The sequence below is a fragment of the Pseudophryne corroboree genome, chromosome 8 (assembly GCF_028390025.1).
Source record: "Pseudophryne corroboree isolate aPseCor3 chromosome 8, aPseCor3.hap2, whole genome shotgun sequence".
NCBI lineage: Eukaryota > Metazoa > Chordata > Amphibia > Anura > Myobatrachidae > Pseudophryne > Pseudophryne corroboree.
Genome location: NC_086451.1, coordinates 441,782,997 through 441,807,616, shown reverse-complemented (window position 1 = coordinate 441,807,616; position 24,620 = coordinate 441,782,997). Strand labels below are relative to the sequence as shown.

Below are 24,620 nucleotides of genomic sequence, written 5' to 3'. Positions count from 1 at the left end.
AGGCAATTGCTCCGCCTCCACATCATTTTCCTCCTCATACATGTCGACACACACGTACCGACACACAGCACACACACCGGGAATGCTCTGATAGAGGACAGGACCCCACGAGCCCTTTGGAGAGACAGAGGGAGAGTCTGCCAGCACACACCCAGCGCTATATATATATACAGGGATAACCTTATATAAGTGTTATTCCCTTATAGCTGCTGTTTATATTGTCATTTGCTGCCAATAGTGCCCCCCCTTCTCTTTTTTACCCTGATTCTGAAGCAGGACTGCAGGGGAGAGTCAGGGAGCCGTCCTTCCAGCGGAACTGTGAGGGAAAATGGCGCTTGTGTGCTGAGGAGATAGGCTCCGCCCCTTCACGACGTCTTTATCTCCCGCTTTTTTGTGTAAAAATGGCAGGGGTTAAAATACATCCATATAGCCCAGGAGCTATATGTGATGTATTCTTTTGCCACCTAAGGTATTATCATTTATATTGCGTCTCAGGGCGCTCCCCCCCAAGCGCCCTGCACCCTCAGTGACCGGAGTGTGAAGTGTGCTGAGAGCAATGGCGCACAGCTGCGGTGCTGTGCGCTACCTTAGTCTGAAGACAGGATTGTCTTCTGCCGCCGATTTCACCGGACCTCTTCGTCTCTTCTGGCTCTGTAAGGGGGACGGCGGCGCGGCTCCGGTGACCCATCCAGGCTGAACCTGTGATCGTCCCTCTGGAGCTAATGTCCAGTAGCCTAAGAAGCCCAATCCACTCTGCACGCAGGTGAGTTCGCTTCTTCTCCCCTTAGTCCCACGATGCAGTGAGCCTGTTGCCAGCAGGACTCACTGAAAATAAAATTAAACTTTTATTCTAAGCAGCTCAGGAGAGCCACCTAGCCTGCACCCTTCTCGTTCGGGCACAAAAATCTAACTGAGGCTTGGAGGAGGGTCATAGGGGGAGGAGCCAGTGCACACCACCTGATCCTAAAGCTTTTATTCTTGTGCCCTGTCTCCTGCGGAGCCGCTATTCCCCATGGTCCTTACGGAGTCCCAGCATCCACTAGGACGTCAGAGAAAATGCACCTGTCTGTGTAATGGACTGTAATTGGGAAGACAAATGTTGGGGTGCTGGTACCATTTCAGAAATATTGGGGCGACCATCATTCTGTGATTGTTTTACTACTGCTACTTCAATATGGGCGGAAAACCAACACGGTTACAGTGCGGGAAGGACTGCACTGCACACTGACATTACTGTTACAGTGCGGGAAGGACTGCGCTGCACACTGACATTACTGTTACAGTGCGGGAAGGACTGCACTGCACACTGACATTACTGTTACAGTGCGGGAAGGACTGCGCTGCACACTGACATTACTGTTACAGTGCGGGAAGGACTGCGCTGCACACTGACATTACTGTTACAGTGCGGGAAGGACTGCGCTGCACACTGACATTACTGTTACAGTGCGGGAAGGGCTGCGCTGCACACTGACATTACTGTTACAGTGCGGGAAGGGCTGCGCTGCACACTGACATTACTGTTACAGTGCGGGAAGGGCTGCGCTGCACACTGACATTACTGTTACAATGTGGGAAGGGCTGCGCTGCACACTGACATTACTGTTACAATGTGGGAAGGGCTGCGCTGCACACTGACATTACTGTTACAGTGCGGGAAGGGCTGAGCTGCACACTGACATTACTGTTACAGTGCGGGAAGGGCTGTGCTGCACACTGACATTACTGTTACAGTGCGGGAAGGGCTGTGCTGCACACTGACATCACTGTTACAGTGCGGGAAGGGCTGCGCTGCACACTGACATTACTGTTACAGTGCGGGAAGGGCTGTGCTGCACACTGACATTACTGTTACAGTGCGGGAAGGGCTGCGCTGCACACTGACATTACTGTTACAGTGCGGGAAGGGCTGTGCTGCACACTGACATTACTGTTACAGTGCGGGAAGGGCTGCGCTGCACACTGACATCACTGTTATAATGCGGGAAGGGCTGCGCTGCACACTGACATTACTGTTACAATGTGGGAAGGGCTGCGCTGCACACTGACATTACTGTTACAGTGCGGGAAGGGCTGCACACTGACATTACTGTTACAGTGCGGGAAGGGCTGTGCTGCACACTGACATTACTGTTACAGTGCGGGAAGCACTGTGCTGCACACTATCACTGTTACAGTGCGGAAACGGCTGCGCTGCACACTGACATCACTGTTATAATGCGGGAAGGGCTGCGCTGCACACTGACATTACTGTTACAATGTGGGAAGGGCTGCGCTGCACACTGACATTACTGTTACAATGTGGGAAGGGCTGCGCTGCACACTGACATTACTGTTACAGTGCGGGAAGGGCTGAGCTGCACACTGACATTACTGTTACAGTGCGGGAAGGGCTGTGCTGCACACTGACATTACTGTTACAGTGCGGGAAGGGCTGTGCTGCACACTGACATTACTGTATACAGTGTTGTGTGGATATCTAGCAGATTATATGGAAACTGCTGTGAAAGAAAGGTAACGGGTGATAAGTAGTGTAAGTGTCAGGAGGGGTCAGATCTGGTCATCCCCTGTGGAATCCCCACACCTAATAACCTTCGGGACTGGATGCTGACGTACTCCGGCTCCTCTACATGTTGTACACCGATCCATGCCATTTTAGAGACTGTGCTAGAAAAATGACAGACACTGATTAGTTGCTATGGGCAACTTCTCAACTTTATCTCACTGGAAAGTTTGATACATCGCCCCGAGTGCTGTTATATAATTGCTGCCTAAGGGTAGTGTCTCTTTACATCTGCCAGTGTTATAAAGGGGACTGTTTGTGGTTATATAGGAACACCTATCCTCCCGCCCCGGCTTTCCCATGGGAGCCATTTTAAATTTATGGCTATAGGCCATTTATACTGAGGTCTTCTAAGACAATAACTACGAACAGGGAGATGTACTTTAAAAGAGGGGGGGGGGAATCATTTTCCTAATGAGCTTTGAGTAGTGCGTAGTATCTTGGCTAGAGGGGTTGGTGCTCAATTACACACTGCCCCCTGGTGTCAGGTGTCATGAAGCCCCATCCCTCCCTTCAGCACTGCCCCCTGGTGTCAGGTGTCATGAAGCCCCATCCCTCCCTTCAGCACTGCCCCCTGGTGTCAGGTGTCATGAAGCCCCATCCCTCCCTTCAGCACTGCCCCCTGGTGTCAGGTGTCATGAAGCCTTGTCCCTCCCTTCAGCACTGCCCCCTGGTGTTATGAAGCCCCGTCCATCCATTCAGCACTGCACCCTGGTGTCAGGTGTCATGAAGCCTTGTCCATCCATTCAGCACTGCCCCCTGGTGTCAGGTGTCATGAAGCCTTGTCCCTCCCTTCAGCACTGCCCGCTGGTGTGATGGGTCATGAAGCCCCGTCCATCCGTTCAGCACTGCCCCCTGGTGTGATGGGTCATGAAGCCCTGTTCATCCCTTCAGCACTGAAGGGGTTAATGGCGCTTTTATTCAAATATTTCCAAATGTCGCACAGATGGTTAAGGGGGGGGTCATTCCGAGTTGATCGCACGCTGTTTTTAGCAGTCGTGCAAATGCATAGTCGCCGCCCACGGTTGAGTGTATTTTTGCTTTGTAAGTGTGCGAACGCCTGTGCAGCCGAGCTCTGCAAAAACATTTTGTGAAGTTTCAGAGTAGATCTGAACTTACTCAGCCCTTGCAATCACTTCAGCCTGTCCGCTCCCAGAATTGACATCAGATACTCGCCCTCCAAACGCCCGGACACGCCTGCGTTTTCCCTACCACTCCCAGAAAACGGTCAGTTGCCACCCATAAACGCCCTCTTTCTGTCAATCTTTTTGCGATCGGCTGTGTGTATGGATTATTTGTTAAATCCATAGCTCAGCAATGAACCGCATTGTACCCGTACGACGCGCCTGCGCATTGCAGTGCATACGCAGTAGAGACCTGATCGCAGCGCAGCGAAAATCTGCAGCGTGCGATCAACTCGGGATGACCCCCTAAGTCAAAATAACTGGTAGTAATTAGTCACCTGTGCTCAAGTATGGCTATCCTTGCGACCTGGACTGTTCGTGCGCCTTGAGGAGCGTGGTTGGGAAGCAGACAGGTCACATGCTGCATAATGTTCTACTAATGTGACAGCTGTCTCAGCGCAGTTCCCAATATTTCCAATGCCGATCTGTAGATATACATTAGACGTTGCTTCATATCTGAACACATATATATTAAGATCACTCTGACTCTACGCTTTATCACCTACCACAGATGCTGCGGAATGGTTAGTGGATGGCGCGCGTACAGCCCTAAGGTCTATGCTAGCGCTATCTGGCATGCTGCATGAGTTGATGTTACAGTGTTACTATAAAGCTGGCCATACACTTGTACGATATGGCCTCTTATCACCCGATTCCGATGGGTGAGAAGTGGCCAAATCGCAGGTGTTTGACATCTGATCTGATCCGAGGTCCTGTGCGCCACGGGACGGAGTCGGTGGTCGGACGTGCTGCAGATAGGATACATTGGAATCGCAGCCATCAGGTGTACATCGTGGCTAGTTTTTTAGCACCTGTGATATATCGCATACGATTTCTCGGATGTCTTTGCTTGAGTGGCTGTTCTCTGGACGCTCCCAACCCACCCACACAGCGGCAGCAGCATTGGATGGAAACACTCCCAGGGAGCTGCCGGGGGAGTTCAAGGGAAATCGGATCCGACTTGTGCCTCAGACAAGTCGCAGTAATGTATGGGGGCCTCAAAGGAAGTGCTTCTGGCAATGCCATAATGATGTCATTCCCTAGTTCTGTGCTGGCCTTGCTCCTTCATCACTTTAAAGACTCCATCTTGGAGGTCACATGATCACACATAGATCTGCGCGCGTCCGCCAGTTACCCTTGCTTGTGTCTATGAGGAGGGACAGAGGCCTTCCTCCCAGCTCTGCCCATGATGAGGTGCCAGCCTACTCACCTGCTGCCCGATGGTAATAACGTCCACCTACCACTGCTGCATACCTCCCAACCTTTCATCTGTGATGGGCGGTACAAATGTGACTTAGTGGCAAGGGGGCGTGACCTCAACCAGAACGCTGCTCACGAGATCCACGCCCCCTGTTTTCTCCATGCTGGGGGCTTGTCAGACTCTGCAGGAGCCGGCACAGTGTGTGTGGATGAGAAACGTATGTGCCCGCCCTCCATTCTCTGCTGCTCTGCAATGCAGTGGTGTCAGTGACCCCCCCTCCCCCCACCTGTGGGAGGGACAGTCCCAGGAACACGTGACTGTCCCGCAGGAATTGGGACACTTGGGAGGTATGCTGCTGCACTAGCGCAGTCAGAGCCAGCCAAACGTGCGCTCAGCCACTGACTATCCCAAGGAGACACTACACACAACGGTTTCACATTTTGGAATATTTGTATACACTTTGGGGGCAGATGTACTAAGCATTGGAGAGAGATAAAATGGGGAGAGATAAAGTAGCAACCAATAAGCTCCTATAATTTTTCAAACGGCGCCTGTAACATGCCAGTTTGGAGCTGAGTGTCTGGTACCTTATCTCTCTCTGCAGGTTAGTACATCTCCCCCTCAATGAGATATCTTGGAGATGGGACACGAGTCTAAACAAGAAATGCATTTATGTTTCATATACACATAACCTGAAGGTCATTTTATACAATATTATGAATACAGTAATTGTGTGCATAGAACACGGCTTGTGTACACGGAACCATCAGAAAGCCGAAGGTGTCGCTGTCTCTGCCATGGGAGTTTGCATTTTGGATGTTTATATTAGGAACGCTCAACCTGTGCTCAAGTATAAATAGGGATGGGACATGGAAAGAAATCTGCGTTTAGTCCCAAACATTGGATGTTACCGGATGTTTCTCTGGGTGAGCTGGCTGCTTAAGCAGAACTTATAATACAATAATAAACTTCTGAAATCATCCTTATGTTTATTACAGCGAGTATATATACCTATGTGTAGTCAAAGGAGGTGCCCACCATAATGAGTAAAAAGTATATGGTATAGGTCAGCGTCAACGTTACCTGCCAGATGGGGGGCCGTGTCCATAGAATTACAGCAGCAACAAGCGGAGCACTCTAAGGGTCTAATTCAGAGTTGATCGTAGCAGCAAATTTGTTATCAGTTGGGCAAAACCATGTGCAGTGCAGGGGGGGCAGATGTAACATGTGCAGAGAGAGTTAGATTTGGGTGTCCCAGGGGGTTCTGAACCAAATCCTGACATTTTTACCTTAAAATAGAGATTTTCCCCAACTTTGCACCTGCTCAGAGTAGGTGAAGTGAAATTCACAGTAAAATTATAGACAATAATAAGAATTTACTTACCGATAATTCTATTTCTCGTAGTCCGTAGTGGATGCTGGGAACTCCGTAAGGACCATGGGGAATAGCGGCTCCGCAGGAGACTGGGCACAAAAGTAAAAGCTTTAGGACTACCTGGTGTGCACTGGCTCCTCCCCCTATGACCCTCCTCCAAGCCTCAGTTAGGATACTGTGCCCGGACGAGCGTACACAATAAGGAAGGATTTTGAATCCCGGGTAAGACTCATACCAGCCACACCGTACAACCTGTGATCTGAACCCAGTTAACAGCATGATAACAGAGGAGCCTCTGAAAAGATGGCTCACAACAATAATAACCCGATTTTTGTAACAATAACTATGTACAAGTATTGCAGACAATCCGCACTTGAGATGGGCGCCCAGCATCCACTACGGACTACGAGAAATAGAATTATCGGTAAGTAAATTCTTATTTTCTCTGACGTCCTAGTGGATGCTGGGAACTCCGTAAGGACCATGGGGATTATACCAAAGCTCCCAAACGGGCGGGAGAGTGCGGATGACTCTGCAGCACCGAATGAGAGAACTCCAGGTCCTCCTCAGCCAGGGTATCAAATTTGTAGAATTTAGCAAACGTGTTTGCCCCTGACCAAGTAGCTGCTCGGCAAAGTTGTAAAGCCGAGACCCCTCGGGCAGCCGCCCAAGATGAGCCCACCTTCCTTGTGGAATGGGCTTTTACAGATTTTGGCTGTGGCAGGCCCGCCACAGAATGTGCAAGCTGAATTGTACTACAAATCCAACGAGCAATAGTCTGCTTAGAAGCAGGAGCACCCAGCTTGATGGGTGCATACAGGATAAACAGCGAGTCAGACTTTCTGACTCCAGCCGTCCTGGAAACATATATTTTCAGGGCCCTGACTACGTCCAGCAACTTGGAGTCCTCCAAGTCCCTAGTAGCCGCAGGTACCACAATAGGCTGGTTCAAGTGAAACGCTGAAACCACCTTAGGGAGAAATTGAGGACGAGTCCTCAATTCTGCCCTGTCCGTATGAAAAATTAGGTAAGGGCTTTTATAGGATAAAGCCGCCAATTCTGAGACACGCCTGGCTGAAGCCAGGGCTAACAGCATTACCACTTTCCATGTGAGATATTTTAAGTCCACAGTGGAGAGTGGTTCAAACCAATGTGATTTTAGGAACCCCAAAACTACATTGAGATCCCAAGGTGCCACTGGAGGCACAAAGGGAGGCTGTATATGCAGTACCCCCTTGACAAACGTCTGAACTTCAGGAACTGAAGCCAGTTCTTTTTGGAAGAAAATCGACAGGGCCGAAATTTGAACCTTAATGGACCCTAATTTTAGGCCCATAGACAGTCCTGTTTGCAGGAAATGCAGGAAACGACCCAGTTGAAATTCCTCTGTAGGGGCCTTCCTGGCCTCTCACCACGCAACATATTTACGCCAAATATGGTGATAATGTTGTACGGTTACATCCTTCCTGGCTTTGATCAGGGTAGGGATGACTTCATCCGGAATGCCTTTTTCCTTCAGGATCCGGCGTTCAACCGCCATGCCGTCAAACGCAGCCGCGGTAAGTCTTGGAACAGACAGGGTCCCTGCTGGAGCAGGTCCTTTCTTAGAGGTAGAGGCCACGGGTCCTCTGTGAGCATCTCTTGAAGTTCCGGGTACCAAGTCCTTCTTGGCCAATCCGGAGCCACGAGTATAGTCCTTACTCCTGTCCTTCTTATGATTCTCAGTACCTTGGGTATGCGAGGCAGAGGAGGGAACACATACACTGACTGGTACACCCACGGTGTTACCAGAGCGTCCACAGCTATTGCCTGAGGGTCCCTTGACCTGGCGCAATACCTGTCTAGTTTTTTGTTGAGGCGGGACGCCATCATGTCCACCTTTGGTTTTTCCCAACGGTTCACAATCATGCGGAAGACTTCTGGGTGAAGTCCCCACTCCCCCGGGTGGAGGTCGTGTCTGCTGAGGAAGTCTGCTTCCCAGTTGTCCACTCTCGGAATGAACACTGCTGACAGTGCTATCACATGATTTTCCGCCCAGCGAAGAATCCTTGCGACTTCTGTCATTGCCCTCCTGCTTCTTGTGCCGCCCTGTCTGTTTACGTGGGCGACTGCCGTGATGTTGTCCGACTGGATCAGCACCGGCTGACCTTGAAGCAGAGGTCTTGCTAGGCTTAGAGCATTGTAGATGGCCCTTAGCTCCAGGATATTTATGTGAAGTGATGTCTCCAGGCTTGACCACAAGCCCTGGAAATTTCTTCCCTGTGTGACTGCTCCCCAGCCTCTCAGGCTGGCATCCGTGGTCACCAGGACCCAGTCCTGAATGCCGAATCTGCGGCCCTCTAGAAGATGAGCACTCTGCAACCACCACAGGAGAGACACCCTTGTCCTTGGTGACAAGATTATCCGCTGATGCATCTGAAGCTGCGACCCGGACCATTTGTCTAGCAGATCCCACTGGAAGGTTCTTGCGTGGAATCTGCCGAATGGGATTGCTTCGTAAGAAGCCACCATCTTTCCCAGGACCCTTGTGCATTGATGCACTGAGACTTGGCCTGGTTTTAGGAGATTTCTGACTAGTTCGGATAACTCCCTGGCTTTCTCCTCCGGGAGAAACACCTTTTTCTGGACTGTGTCCAGGATCATCCCTAGGAATAGAAGTCGTGTCGTAGGGATCAGCTGCGATTTTGGAATATTGAGAATCCAACCGTGCTGGCGCAGCACTATCTGAGATAGTGCTACTCCGACTTCCAACTGTTCCCTGGATCTTGCCCTTATCAGGAGATCGTCCAAGTAAGGGATAACTAAAACTCCCTTCCTTCGAAGGAGTATCATCATTTCGGCCATTACCTTGGTAAAGACCCGGGGTGCCGTGGACAATCCAAACGGCAGCGTCTGAAACTGATAGTGACAGTTCTGTACCACAAACCTGAGGTACCCTTGGTGAGAAGGGTAAATTGGGACATGTAGGTAAGCATCTTTGATGTCCAGAGACACCATATAGTCCCCTTCTTCCAGGTTTGCAATCACTGCCCTGAGTGACTCCATCTTGAATTTGAACCTTTGTATGTAAGTGTTCAAGGATTTTAGGTTTAAAATTGGTCTCACCGAGCCGTCCGGCTTCGGTACCACAAATAGTGTGGAATAGTACCCCTTTCCCTGTTGTAGGAGGGGTACCTTGATTATCACCTGCTGGGAATACAGCTTGTGAATGGCTTCCAATACTGCCTCCCTGTCTGAGGGAGACGTCGGTAAAGCAGACTTTAGAAAACGGCGAGGGGGAGACGTCTCGAATTCCAATTTGTACCCCTGAGATACCACCTGAAGGATCCAGGGGTCCACTTGCGAGTGGGCCCACTGCGCACTGAACTTCTTGAGACGGGCCCCCACCGTGCCTGAGTCCGCTTGTAAAGCCCCAGCGTCATGCTGAGGACTTTGCGGAGGCGGGAGAGGGCTTTTATTCCTGGGAACTGGCTGTTTGTTGCAGCCTTTTTCCTCTCCCTCTGCCACGGGGCAGAAATGAGGCGCCTTTTGCCCGCTTGCCCTTATGGGGCCGAAAGGACTGCGCCTGATAATATGGCGTCTTTAGGTTGAGAAGCTACCTGGGGTAAAAATGTGGATTTTCCAGCAGTTGCCGTGGCTACCAGGTCTGATAGACCTACCCCAAATAACTCCTCCCCCTTATAAGGCAATACTTCCATGTGCCTTTTAGAATCCGCATCACCTGACCACTGCCGCGTCCATAAACCTCTTCTTGCAGAAATGGACAGCGCGCTAACTCTTGATGCCAGTCGGCAAATATCCCTCTGTGCATCACGCATATATAGAAATGCATCCTTCAAATGTTCTATAGTCAATAATATACTGTCCCTATCTAGGGTATCAATATTTTCAGTCAGGGAATCCGACCACGCCAGGCCCGCACTGCACATCCAGGCTGAGGCGATTGCTGGTCGCAGTATAACACCCGTGTGAGAGTATATACATTTTAGGATATTCTCCAGCTTTCTATCGGCAGGTTCCTTTAGGGCGGCCGTATCAGGAGAGGGTAGTGCTACCTGTTTAGACAAGCGTGTGAGCGCTTTATCCACCCTAGGGGGTGTTTCCCAACGTGCCCTATCCTCTGGCAGGAAAGGGTACGATGCCAATAACCTTTTAGGAATTATCAGTTTTTTATCGGGGGAAACCCACGCCTCATCACACACTTCATTTAATTCCTCGGATACAGGAAAAACTACAGGCAGTTTTTTCTCACCAAACATAATACCCTTTTTAGTGGTACTTGTATTTTCAGATATATGCAATACATTTTTCATTGCTTCAATCATGTAACGTGTGGCCCTAGTGGAAGTCACGTTTGTCTCCTCATCATCGACACTGGAGTCAGTATCCGTGTCTGCCATTTGAGGTAACGGGCGTTTTAAAGCCCCTGATGGCGTTTGAGACCCCTGGACAGGCACAAGCTGAGTAGCCGGCTGTCTCATATCGTCAACTGTCTGTCGTAAGGAGCTGACACTGTCACGCAATTCCTTCCACAAGCTCATCCACTCAGGTGTCGACTCCCTAGGGGGTGACAACTGGATAATAGGCAATTGCTCCGCCTCCATCTCATTTTCCTCCTCAAACATGTCGACACAATCGTACCGACACACCGCACACACACAGGAAATGCTCTGATAGAGGACAGGACCCCACTAGCCCTTTGGGGAGACAGAGGGAGAGTATGCCAGCACACACCAGAGCGCTATATATATACAGGAATACCACTATAAAATGTGCTTTTCCCTTTATAGCTGCTGTTAGTATAAAACTGCGCCAAATTAGTGCCCCCCTCTCTTTTTTACCCTTTTCTGTAGTGCAGGACTGCAGGGGAGAGTCAGGGAGACGTCCTTCCAGCGGAGCTGTGATGGAAAATGGCGCCCGTGTGCTGAGGAGATAGGCTCCGCCCCCTTCTCGGCGGCCTTTTCTCACGCTTTTTAGGTGAGTTCTGGCAGGGGTTAAAATACACCCATATAGCCCTGGGGGTTATATGTGGTGTATTTATGCCAGCCAAGGTGTTTTACATTGCTGCTCAGGGCGCCCCCCCCTAGCGCCCTGCACCCTCAGTGACCGGAGTGTGAAGTGTGCCTGAGTAACAATGGCGCACAGCTGCAGTGCTGTGCGCTACCTTGTTGAAGACTGATGTCTTCTGCCGCCGATTTTTCCGGACCTTTTCTTGCTTCTGGCTCTGTAAGGGGGCCGGCGGCGCGGCTCCGGGACCGAGCTCCGAGGCTGGGCCTGTGTTCGGTCCCTCTGGAGCTAATGGTGTCCAGTAGCCTAAGAAGCCCAATCCACTCTGCACGCAGGTGAGTTCGCTTCTTCTCCCCTTAGTCCCTCGATGCAGTGAGCCTGTTGCCAGCAGGTCTCACTGAAAATAAAAAACCTAAAACTAAACTTTCACTAAGAAGCTCAGGAGAGCCCCTAGTGTGCACCCTTCTCGGCCGGGCACAAAAATCTAACTGAGGCTTGGAGGAGGGTCATAGGGGGAGGAGCCAGTGCACACTAGGTAGTCCTAAAGCTTTTACTTTTGTGCCCAGTCTCCTGCGGAGCCGCTATTCCCCATGGTCCTTACGGAGTTCCCAGCATCCACTAGGACGTCAGAGAAAAAGTATTGTGGCTAATTGCATAGGGGTCTTACACAATTTGCAGTAAAATCACAGTTTTTTGCGCAAAAAAATGGTTATCGCAGCTAACGGAATACTCCCCTATGTGTAATTAGAATCTGCACATATACATAGAAATATACAAATGAAAAAACTGCTCTGGTGGGCAAAATTATACTTAATGGTAATTTTTGTTTTTAACGAGAATTATAATGAAACATTAAAATACTCATACAGGCAATCAAAATCCCATTATTTTTCTTTAATAGCCTTTTAAAGTACACTTTAAGGTTCAATTTAAACAAAAAAGGGACATGATAACTCATCTGCCTTAGGTTGATAATGTAAATTAAACCCACTTTTTTTTTTTGCTCATAAAAATTATTAAGTATGAAGTAAAGGAATGTATAATTAAGTCTCGGAGTCAGGGAAGATTGATACAGATGACAAAGGGTCAAAATTTCAAAGTGATACGTGGATTAGGCACTGAGATAATAGTGATACGTGGATTAGGCACTGAGATAATAGTGATACGTGGATTAGGCACTGAGATAATAGTGATACGTGGGTTAGGCACTGAGATAATAGTGATACGTGGAATAGGCACTGAGATAATAGTGATACGTGGGTTAGGCACTGAGATAATAGTGATCAGGGGTGGATTGCCCATAGGGCTCACCAGGAAGATTCCTGGTAGGCTGACGTGTCTGTGGGGCCTGTTTTGCGTGTTGTCATGTGACCCCCACATGACAGGCAGCCCACCGCACTCAGTACACTGCATTGTCCCCATTCATTGTTATTCTATCTCTGCACTGCAACAACTCTGCCATCCAGTGATGCTGCCATAGCTACACAGTATGTTATACCTCCTGTGCTGCCCATGTTGGGCCACTTTTAGTTCCCAATCTGCCCCTGGTCTCAGACACAACTGCAGCAAAAGATGCACGGAAGGCCCAATTGCGTACAATCAGTACCAAAGAGGAGGGATTCCATCCCCCTCAACAGACCCCTCCCCTAATTAGACTGCAACATCATTAGGGCTACTTCCATAAATTTCCCGGGCTGGTTTTCCATCACAATCTGCCCCTGATAGTGATACGTGGATTAGGCACTGAGATAATAGTGATACGTGGATTAGGCACTGAGTTAATAGTGATACGTGGATTAGGCACCGAGATAATAGTGATATGTGGATTAGGCCCCGAGATAATAGTGATATGTGGATTAGGCACCGAGATAATAGTGATACGTGGATTAGGCACCGAGATAATAGTGATACGTGGATTAGGCACTGAGATAATATTGATATGTGGATTAGGCACTGAGATAATATTGATATGTGGATTAGGCACTGAGATAATATTGATATGTGGATTAGGCACTGAGATAATAGAGATACGTGGATTAGGCACGGAGATAATAGTGATATGTGGATTAGGCACCGAGATAATAGTGATACGTGGATTAGGCACAGAGATAATAGTGATACGTGGATTAGGCACCGAGATAACAGTGGATTAGGTACGGAGGTGTGAAATTTTTCCAGATACACTTCAGAGAAAACGGAGCATCAGGAGTGGCATTTCCCAGCAATTTTTTTTAAACTTTGCCCCCTATATCTCAAAAACTGTGAGGCCTAGAGAATTTTTTTTTGACATGGGTTAGTAGCTACGTGGTAGTATCAAGTGTACAAAGTATCATGAAACTCTGGGTGGTGGGTGTCATGCCTGGGTGACCCTGCATGGAATGCTCCCAATTTATACAGTATAGTATATGTTGGGTCAACAAATCATGAATAACCAGAGTGACAATACTACCACATATACGTCAGATGCCAAGGTAATTATTACTATGTAGGTATTGACATTGGAGCTGGTTTCAATCGATGCTAAATAAATGTATCTCTGACCCTACATAAGGCAATACATTCCCACCATATGACCAATCAAATGAATTGGTAATACTGTCTACACCCTGAAGACCTAATTAATATACACTATGGGGTAAATTCAATTAAGGTCGAAATTGCAGTCTTGTGGAAAAGAGGGCAGTTTTTGACTTTTTCAGGTCGAAAGGGGTTCCGACCTATTCAATCCTCAGCATTTTTATTCGACAAGTCGGGGAATTCAACTTGTCGAATAGTACGTGAATTGGCGGTATAGCTGCCGATCCGCGTGCTTCTGAGGGAAACGGGGCCAAATTCCACAGGTTTTGTCCCAGTTTCTGACCATCTCAGTTCGACTTAATAAAAAGTTGAACTGAGATGAGGGACCTGAGAGGAGGAGAGGGGGGAGAGCCGCGGATAGACGGGGGAGAGCCGCGGGCAGACAGGGGACAGCAGCGCTACAGGAGGATGTGTCAAAGCCGCCGCTCACGGCAGCGTCCACCCGGCTCCAGCAAGTGAGGTCCAGCTTGCTGGAGCCGGGTGGACGCTGCCGTGAGGTCTGGCGGCTGTGACACATCCTCCTGCAGCGCTGCTGTACCGCGTCTGCCCGCGGCTGTCCCCCGTCTCCGGTCCCTCATCTCAATTCCACTTTTGTAAAGACGAATTGAGATGGCATTGAATAGCCCTTGTCAGATCCATTGTGACAAATGCATGTCAGAATGGATCCGACCACAATTGAATATACCCCTTAAAGGCCCATACACACTTGACGATGCACACATCGTTAACGACTTCCCTTGAACTTCCCTTGAACAGCTGAGCAAACGACATGAGCATACACACTACCAAAGAACAACGACCAAAGACCATTCATTGTTGAAGCATCCAAGCTGAACAGTTTATTAAAATAATGAGCTGGGAACAGGGCTGGTGAACAGTGGCTTGGTCGTTGGTGGTCGTTGTCGTTGGTCGTTCACACCATACACATGCAACGACGTCTCTGGTCGGTAACAACCATAGTGGAAATTGAGCATACATGCTCCACAGATAAGCGAGGGTCGTTAACGTCCCGCGGGGCCGCGCATCGGTGGTCGTCGGATGCATACACACTTGACGATATAATGAGCGACGTCGTTGATGAGGGCTAAAATGAACGACGTCGCTCATTTTATCGTCAAGTGTGTATGGGCCTTAAGTCTCTCTTGAAACTATGCAAAACTTCTTCTTAAAGATTTATCAGAGATACCAGTGTTGAGAATAGAAGGCTCGGATAAGTAATAAGAAATGGAGACATAACAAAAATAAAGACACATTAAAAGGTTCACAGCGGAGATCTTTTATTCACACTATTCTCAGTCTTTTCGCATACCTTAATATTTTACCCAATATTTCGTTGTTGACTTTATGTTCCTCTTTTCTGGAATAAATCCAGCATTTTACCATGAAATATATAAATTATTTTATATATATATATATATATATATATATATATATATATACACATATATATATATATATATATATATACATATATACATATATATATATATATATATACACATACACACACACACACACACACACACACACATACACATATACACACAGATATATATGCACACACATTATGGTGAAACCGTATAAATTGACAATTATACAGTAAAGGTTATATGTAGCCATATGATCATAGCTGTATAATGGATTCTTAGAAACATAGAATTTGTCGGCAGATAAGAGCCACTTGGCCCATCTAGTCTGCCCCTTTTTTTTTTTTATATTATTTTTATCTCTAACCTTATTTGATCCTTATTTCTTTGTAAGGATATCCTTATGTCTATCCCATGCATGTTTAAATTGCTCTACTGTCTTAGCCTCTACCACCTCTGATGGGAGGCTATTCCACTTGTCCACTACCCTTTCTGTGAAATAATTTTTCCGCAAATTTCCCCTGAACCTCCCCCCCTCCAGTCTCAGTGCATGTCCTCGTGTCCTTTTGCTTCTCTTCATTTGGAGAATGTTTCCCTCCTGGACTTTGTTAAAACCCTTGATATATTTGAAAGTTTCTATCATGTCCCCCCTTTCCCTTCTCTGCTCCAAACTATACATATTGAGATTTCTTAGTCTTTCTCGGTATGTTTTGTGATGTAGGCCATGCACCATTTTAGTTGCCCTCCTTTGTACAGTTTCTAATGTATTAATATCCTTTTGAAGATATGGCCTCCAGAACTGAATACAGTATTCTAGATGAGGCCGTACCAATGACCTATACAGTGGCATTATTACTTCTTTCTTTCTGCTGCCGATTCCTCTCCCAATGCAGCCAAGCATCTGATTAGCTTCCCTCATTGCTTTGTTACATTGCTTACCTGCCTTTAAGTCATCTGAAATAGTGACTCCTAGATCCCTTTCCTCCTCAGTAGTTTCCAGTATAGTGCCATTAATACTGTATTTAGCTTTAGGATTTTTGAGACCCAAGTGCATGATTTTGCATTTTTTGGCATTAAACTGTAATTGCCAGACTCTTGACCATTCCTCTAGTCTACCTAGATCCTCAATCATTTGTTTTACCCCACCTGGTGTGTCTACCCTGTTGCATACCTTTGTGTCATCTGCAAAAAGGCATACTTTCCCTTTAATGCCATTTGCAATGTCACCAATAAAGATATTAAAAAGCACTGGTCCAAGTACAGATCCCTGGGGTACTCCACTGGTAACATTTCCCTCCTGTGAATGCACTCCATTTACCACAACTCTCTGTTTTCTATCCTTCTTACCAGAGTGGTATAAATACTGCTTCAGAAATCGTCACTACTGCAAGTACTTACCTTGGTCATTAAACATGGAGGAGAGAGGATCACCCAGGTAACGGCCGATACTCCTGGAAAAAACATCACAAGGGAACAGAGTTTATGGTATAATACCCATAAGATTCACCACATTTTGTACACAGAAGGGTCATCCCAAGCTGACCCTAAATCCACAGACCATCCTCCTGTGGACATAAATGCTTGGGTGGAGGCACCTGTCATAGTATACTCATAGTAACATTGCTCGCTGTAATACAGGTGACACAGGGATAACAGTACATCTGTGGAAACCACATAGCAATATATAGGAAACTGCGATTTATAGGCCTAATTCCCAAATAGATGCAAAGATGTGACAATGAAGCTGCAAAACACTGAGAAATATTTTATCACTTTTTCTACCAACTGATCTTTAGTTTAAAATCCCTGAAAGTGTCGCGACCCCCATTTATTCCCCCCCCTACTGACTATAAGGATCACACTGTAATCCTGTCTCAGGAGCTCCTACATCAGCTGATCATGCCTGGCGATGATGTCACAGACACACTGAGCGGTTGGTTTGGAATCCACTTCTCAATACGAGTTGCAGGATGGAGGTAGGTTTCATTTTAGCTCTCTCATTTCTTTTATTTTCAGCCTCTTATCCTGTCCTAAACTATTCTCCGTTATCACAAAACGTCATTGTCATTTAGGGCTCTATCCAGGACGTTCAATGTCTCGTAAAAAACGCAGAAAGGAGGGTTACCACATTTAACACAACCGGCTATTCAGGAAAGGGTTAACGGAGAAGATAACGCAATTATCTTATCCGTTCATACCCATCTGGCTGAAATTCAGCAATCATAAAAACGTTATTCTTCCTGAGAATCCTTACTTTATATAACGCCACTTCAGAATGTCGTTATATAAGGAAAATCCTTCATTTTGACGAAAAATGCAGGGAGCGGGGAAAATATTCCCATCAGCCTCTGCAGCATTATTATACTCTGCCCTCTCCTCATCTTCTCTGTACTGCGGCATGTTCAGCTCCATCTCACTGATGTGTTACATTGTTACTTCATGTAATTAAGATAAAATAATGTCAAAAATTTGAGGCTATTTATATGTAAATATATATTTTATTTGTATCTATCTACATAGGTTTATGGCCCAAATGTATTAAGCGCTAACAAGAGATAAATCTGAGACACATAAGGAGAGAGAAAGCACCAGCCAATCAGCTCCTAACTGTCATTTTTCAAACACAGCATGTGACCTGGCAGTAAGGAGCTGATTGGCTGGTCATTTATCTTTCCTTATGTTTCTCAGATGTATCTCTTGTTAACGCTTAATACATTTGGGCCTATGATAGAAATATATATATAAACTTATTTCACTGTTAATGTATTAATAAACACCTATAGATGATATTTAACTAAAGCTAATGCTAGTATGTGAATGTCGCCATCTAGTGGCGCAACTTGAAAATAACAGGCTAAGTGGAGAATGATTTATTTATTAACAGTTTCGTATATAGCGCAGCATATTCTGTTGCGCTTTACAATTAGGGAGGTCTACATCCTAAGCCTTAGATGGAGATAAAGTGGCCGGAGAGAAAGCACCAGCCAATCAGCTCCCAACTGTCATATTACAGGCTGTGTATGATAAATGACAGGAGCTGATTGGCTGGTACTTTATCTCCATCCAAGGCTTAGTAAATAGACTTCTTACTCCCCATTCAGGCGCGCTGCCTCACACAGGTCCCGCCAGTACGCATGCTCCTGATGACGTCACCAATAGTGTACCCATCACCACGGTCACAGACTGTATTAGAGAAAAGTACAATAAAGTTTAGTGAAACGAGCACTCTTAAAACTGCCTTAGAGATACGAGTGCGGTGTATAATAGTAATGCACGATGTATATCAAATATATTATAGATATAAAAGACATTAAAAACTGTTATTTCACTGTTAATTTGTTAATAAACACCTATACACAATATTTAACTAAAGCTAAGGCTAGTATGTGAATTTTGCCATCTAGTGGCGTAACCTGAAAATAACAGGCTTAGGGCCTCATTCAGTAAGAGCAGGATCTGCTACTCTTTCACTCGGATGCTGGGAGCCGCCCATTCATGCTACCCACTGCCCACCAACTGCGACCACGCTCTCTCTCTATATATACACACATCATTAATATGCCGTTTTCTCACACATTGTATCAAAGTGGGTCTTGTACACAATGCTGTAGCCGGGTACTAATGGGCCCTCCACCCCCAACGTATATGAGACATCATGAGGTCACTAAGGGGGGTCTGGACCAGGGAGCTGAGCATCCTAAGGACTCATCAGGTGGCTCTCCAGGCTGCAGGGTGCCAGCGATGGTCCCACATCCTCTGCCTTGTGCCCTGGGCAGTACCACTTCTAGTTACTGCCCTGCTTGTGCTCAGGTGTTCATACACACTGACATAGACATCAACTAACTGTGCGTAACACACAGGAGTAGACACCGAAGCTCTTGTTGTTTCGGTCATCAATAAACTGCTGATCCATCTCTTCCAGAGGGAGATGTTTAGTTTTAGTTAAATAAAATGTTAAACTTCTCTCTTTCCCTCTGTAGGAGTTTCAGGAGTTTCAGCAGTTTTTGTGTTTGCAGAGAGAGTAAGTGATGTTTTCTTCTCACTGTAACTCCCAATTACCTATAACACAACCCTCAGGGCAGCCATATATGTGATACGTAGTATGTGTTGTGAGTTTCTGTGTTCCATAATATTCTGTATTTTCTACTTGTAGGGAGTTCTATAGAGGAATGAATATACGGGCACCTGGTCATGTAAGTGATCTACATATATAAAAGCCAAATATCACTGACTGACTCACTGACTCATCACCAAATCTCCAGAACCATGAGGAATAGGAACTTGACATTTGGACAGCAGCTTTGCTTTGTAACGTAGGCACCCACTAAGAAGGGAGTTTTCTAAAGTCCACCCCAAAGGGGTGCAAAGGGGTGAATTTTTTTTTTTTTTTAAGATACATTTTTCATTATCTCCTAATCCAGATAAGACTTAGATTTGGTTTGTGCATACAAACGTTACCAAATTAAGTGCCTGAGTAGGTGCATATATTTTTAGCAGCATGATAATCTAGGTTTAAAAACAATTATTTTTTATTTTTTTTAACTGACAATCTGTCGATTTTTGTTTAATTCACCCGAAACTCTCTCCATTCCCCAGAATTCCTCTGATCCCATCAGACTACCATTTCCATTTCAATGGCTGCAGTTCCCGGTAAAGGTTGGCTACGCCATGACCAGTAACAAAGCTCAGGGGCAGAGTGTGAAAGTGGCTGGTGTGGATCTGAGGAATTACGGCTTATCCTATGGAGATATATATTGCCGGTTCCAGAGTCAGCTGCTCTGACAGCCCGGCCATTCTTCAGCCTGAAGGAAAGACTAAAAATTAAGTTTTCCAGGAAGTCCTTCAATGTTAAACGCACAAAAATACTTGAAATTCCATAGCGAAGCACGGGTATTCAGCTAGTTTAATACACGCACACAGACAGGAATAGTGAAATGTATAATACATATTTAAAAGTTTATATTGTCTACTGATCCTTTTCTTTTTCTCCCTTCTGCAGCAAGGCTTTGATGTACCAGGTAAGTCCCAAGATGTTATATGGCTTTTACTCTCTGTTATACCAGCCAAGAGTACGAAATAAGTTTTATTATATGCAAACGTTTTTAAAAAAAGATATAAATCTAAAAATACTCATTTTATGTTTCAGAGATACAGCCATGGGAGGAGGAGGACGGGTAATTATATTATTTTATTTAACGTTTGGATATTTTAGGTCTGGTAGAACCACATTAATAATAGCACAGGTCTAAACATCATTTTTATAATAAAATACCGTAAGATGTTCTTTTATAAACCGATGAGGTTACTTGAAAAAAAAAAAAAAAAAAAAGTGAATGCTCTGTAACAACTTAACATTCTGGCAGTGACGTACTGGTGCATGAAGGGCCCTCAGGGGAAATGGACTGGTAGGGGGCCCACGGAAGGGAGGTGTGGTCAGCTGATTGAAGGGGTGTGACAGAGTATCACAATTTCCGTCCTTATAATACAGAGAGCAATGCAGTGACTGCCATATAATAGAAAGCAATGCAGTAACGGCCATATAATACATAGCAATGCAATGACATCATATAATATAAAGAGCAACGCAGTGACTGTAATAATACAGAGACAACGCAGTGACTGCCAAATACAGACAAAACAAACACCCTCACATAAACCTTTACTTACCGGTTTATTTATCTCTGAAGTCCTGTGTGTCCAGGGTGATCCACTTTGATTCACGTAGTCATCCCCTGTTTAAAAAGAGGGGGGGGAGGGGGAAAGCATAAATTCTACAGCAAGTTTATTCCCACAGGCTGAGGTCAGACCATGGTCTAGATACACAGTACTATGCAGCGGCTTTTACCAGCTACCAATTCTCTGCAGATTTGGCCCGGAAATTTAAAACAAACACAACTGGTTTTAAATTTAATATTGATGCCATTTTGAATTTCAGGGTCGAACCTGTTGAGAATAACCGGTTTCCAAAACCCCCATTATTATTATTCTGTATAGTCAGGCAGTGTTGTGTCACTTTTTTCCTTTAGATTGCAATACTGCTTTGTTGTGCTTTGTGCATCTGATATCGTATTAACTTTTTTAAATTATTTTTTCTAACAGAGCTGTGATGACATCTTCGTAAGTACCTACAGTCTTGTTTTATTTTTCTAACAGATAAGTCACATAGGATTATATATTTTAATAATTTAATCAGCTCCTTGTTACAAAACTGTACATCACAAAGTAGCAGAAAGTAATGCTGTATACGGTTATCCAGCATGTATTGTATGATTTACATTCTCACACGTTTTCTTTTCCTCTATGTGTAATAACCCACCAAGAATGGTATGGGATGACAGGCTCAGGTATGTATATCATTGTAACATGTTGTATTATGGAATATAGACAACGCGTATCTGTAGTAATGCTGCATACTGTTATACACCTATATAGCAGGTATATTATGATTAAGATTCTCACATATTTCCTTTTCCTCTGTGTAGCTTGTCTTCTGATGACACCATGTTTGGCATGTAAGTATATCTTTCTATGTCTTACTATGGGATACAGAAATAACATCTCTATGTGCTAATGTTGTGCTTAACAATCAGACACAGTTTTAACTTTTTCTTATTCTTTTTCTAACAGCCCTGAGCTGCCCTATGAGTAAGTACCTACATTATTTATTTATATTTCTAACAGATACGTTACTTATGATGGTATATTTTAATCATTTAGCTGTTAAAAAATCTACTTCATTAAGTAACATAATACTGAATACTGTAATACAGCTCTATAACAGGTATAGTATGATTTACATTCTCACACTTTCTTTTCCTCTGTGTAGTACGTCATCTGAGGGAGATTCGAGTGAGATGTAAGTATATCTTTGTAACATGTCTTATGGGATACAGAAATAACATCTCTATGTGCTAATGTTGTGCTTGACAATCAGATATAGTTTTAACTTTTTCTTCTTTTTCTAACAGCCCTGATCTGCCATATGAGTAAGTACCTACATTCTTTATATTTATAACAAATAAGTCCCTTATAATCGTATATTTTGATCATTTAGCTGTTGAAACAACAATCTCCTTTATTAATTAACATAATACTGAATACTGTAATACTGGATGCACTCAGGATCCCGCCTGTCGAGATCCCGGCAATCAGATTACCAATGCCGGAATCACAACACTATTCAGAATGCCGACACCGGCATCCCGAACAGGTATACATCCCGGCGTCGGAATCCGGACAGCCGGGATGCAAACATCCTGACATCACATCGTTGAGGAGGCAATCTGCCGGGGGGTGGGTCTAGGTTTAGGCTGCAGGGGGAGGGTTAGGCTGTGCCCCGGTAGGGTTGGGGTTAGCTTGCGGGGAGGGGGGGTTAGGCACCCCACTCCGTGGGTTAGAGTTAGGCTGTGGGTCAGGAGGGTTAAATTTAGGCAGTGGGGACAGGGGGTTAGAGTTAGGCACTAAGGGGGAGGTTAGGGTCAGGCAGTGGGTAGGGGAGAGGGTATAGCACCCCTTACCCACCCTTGTCGGCTTCTTCGCTATAGGGATCCCGACGCCGGTATTTCGAATGTCGGGATCCCGGCCACTGATTTACCATATTGATTCCTGTAATACAGCTATATAACAGGTATAGTATGATTTACATTCTCACACACTTCTCTTTTCCTCTATATATAGTACACCATCTGAGGAGGATCCCTCGAAGGAGATGTATGTATATCTTTGTAACATGTCTTATTATGGAATATAGAAATAACCTATGTGCAAGTGAGATGGAGTATTGGATATAGTTTACACTTTTTTATTCCTTATTATTCTTTTTCTAACAGCCCTGCGTGGAGTGACCCAGTCACAACTTTCAAGTAAGTACCTACATACTCTCGTTTAATGTTCTAACAGATAAGTTATTTATGATCGTATATTTTAATCATTTAATCAGTTCCTTGTTAAAAGAAAAATCTACTTTATTAAGTTACATAATATTGCTGAATACTGGTACACACTTGCATAGCATGAATTAGAGTCTCACACATTTTCTTTTCCTCTGTGTAGTCCACCATCGGAGGAAGAATCTCAGGAGGAGATGTATGTATATCATATTGTATTATAGACCTTAAGCAGATTCTTATGCAGCCTGCATGACGTTTTGGGGCTAAGGAGTATGTGACATGGTTAAACACTAAGAAACCGAGCTGCTTTAAATGCGTGGGATGTGTGACCTGTCGTTCGCTCTTGCCTGGCAGTACCTTTCCACATCCTCATACTGGCAGGCCAATAAATATTCGATACAAGCTCCATTGCAGATTGAATTTTGTGGTATATATGTTGCTATGCTCTTGTGGTTTAGCCTACGTTGGGATGACCACTTGTACGTTCCACAAACGAATGGCAAATCACAGAAGCTTGATACACCAGGCCATATCCTCTGGGGCAACAGATAAACCTGTTGCACAACATTTCTTGACAGCCGGGCATCAAGTGTCAGCACTTAGATGCAGAATGATTGATTGGGTGCCAGCCCCGGAGAGAGGTGGAGACCGTGCCTTGATTCTGAGGAAGTTAGAGGCAAGATGGGTATTCAGACTGGGCACTTTGGCCCCTGATGGGCTGAATGAGTCAAATCCTTTGGGTATTTTATTAAGATAGTCTTTTTTCTATTTGCCTATGATATTTAAAAAAAAAAAATCTTCATTTTTTCGTTTTTCCCTCTGACCAATGCACTTCTCATTAATGTAATTAATGTATGATTAATGTATTGTTAATTTTTATCAGTATTGTATGTCAGTTTCTATGCTCGTGCTGCAAGGCCTTATCATCCATGCTCTACCGGCTCCTGCTACCCTATTCTAGTGTTGGGGATATTTGTTTTCTGATACCCTAATTAATTGCTCAGAGTTTAATTAATAATTGATGAGAATTGCATGTTGTTAATGCCAGTAATGGTCGCTATGGTTACTACCCGGGTATGTATTTCTGGGGTTTGTGATATGTAGTATACATCGGTCTATCGTGCTTGCGTAGCAAGGTATTTTTGTCTTCTGTTATATTATCTCATGATGCAGTACTTTTATTGAGTATTCAATGAATTAACTGACGATCTATGAGTAGTGTACACCGCTAGTAGTGTAGCGGTTACGATGGTTACCTTCCGGGTATGTCACTTCCGGGCGCATGTGATGCGGTTCACGGACACAGGAAGTAGCTGGTGTGTTCCAGCGGTCACGCTGTATGCGCGCTCTGTGTGGTAGGTGAGTAGCACACTGTTAAAACTTTGGCACTAATTCGTTTAACATGCTGGGTTCGGAACTTTTACTGTACTTTTATTGTACTTATACTTGAGATGCGA

The 24,620-nt window shown here is 45.4% G+C and overlaps 2 long non-coding RNA genes across 2 annotated transcripts in view; one reads left to right on the top strand and one right to left on the bottom strand.

Annotated features, from left to right (window-relative positions):
* Positions 1-16,405: 16,405 nt before the first annotated feature.
* LOC134949498 (uncharacterized) overlaps positions 16,406-24,620 on the bottom strand; it is a 27,793-nt gene continuing 19,578 nt past the window's right edge. Inside the window, exons 3-4 of the long non-coding RNA XR_010183169.1 lie at positions 20,942-21,006; positions 16,406-16,725 (exon numbers count right to left, since the gene is read on the bottom strand). This is a non-coding gene — a long non-coding RNA (uncharacterized LOC134949498). The remainder of the gene's footprint in view (positions 16,726-20,941; positions 21,007-24,620) is intronic.
* LOC134949497 (uncharacterized) lies at positions 19,250-20,448 on the top strand. The gene is made up of 4 exons (XR_010183168.1): positions 19,250-19,295; positions 19,428-19,467; positions 20,274-20,292; positions 20,421-20,448. It is a non-coding gene; the product is annotated as an uncharacterized LOC134949497 (long non-coding RNA).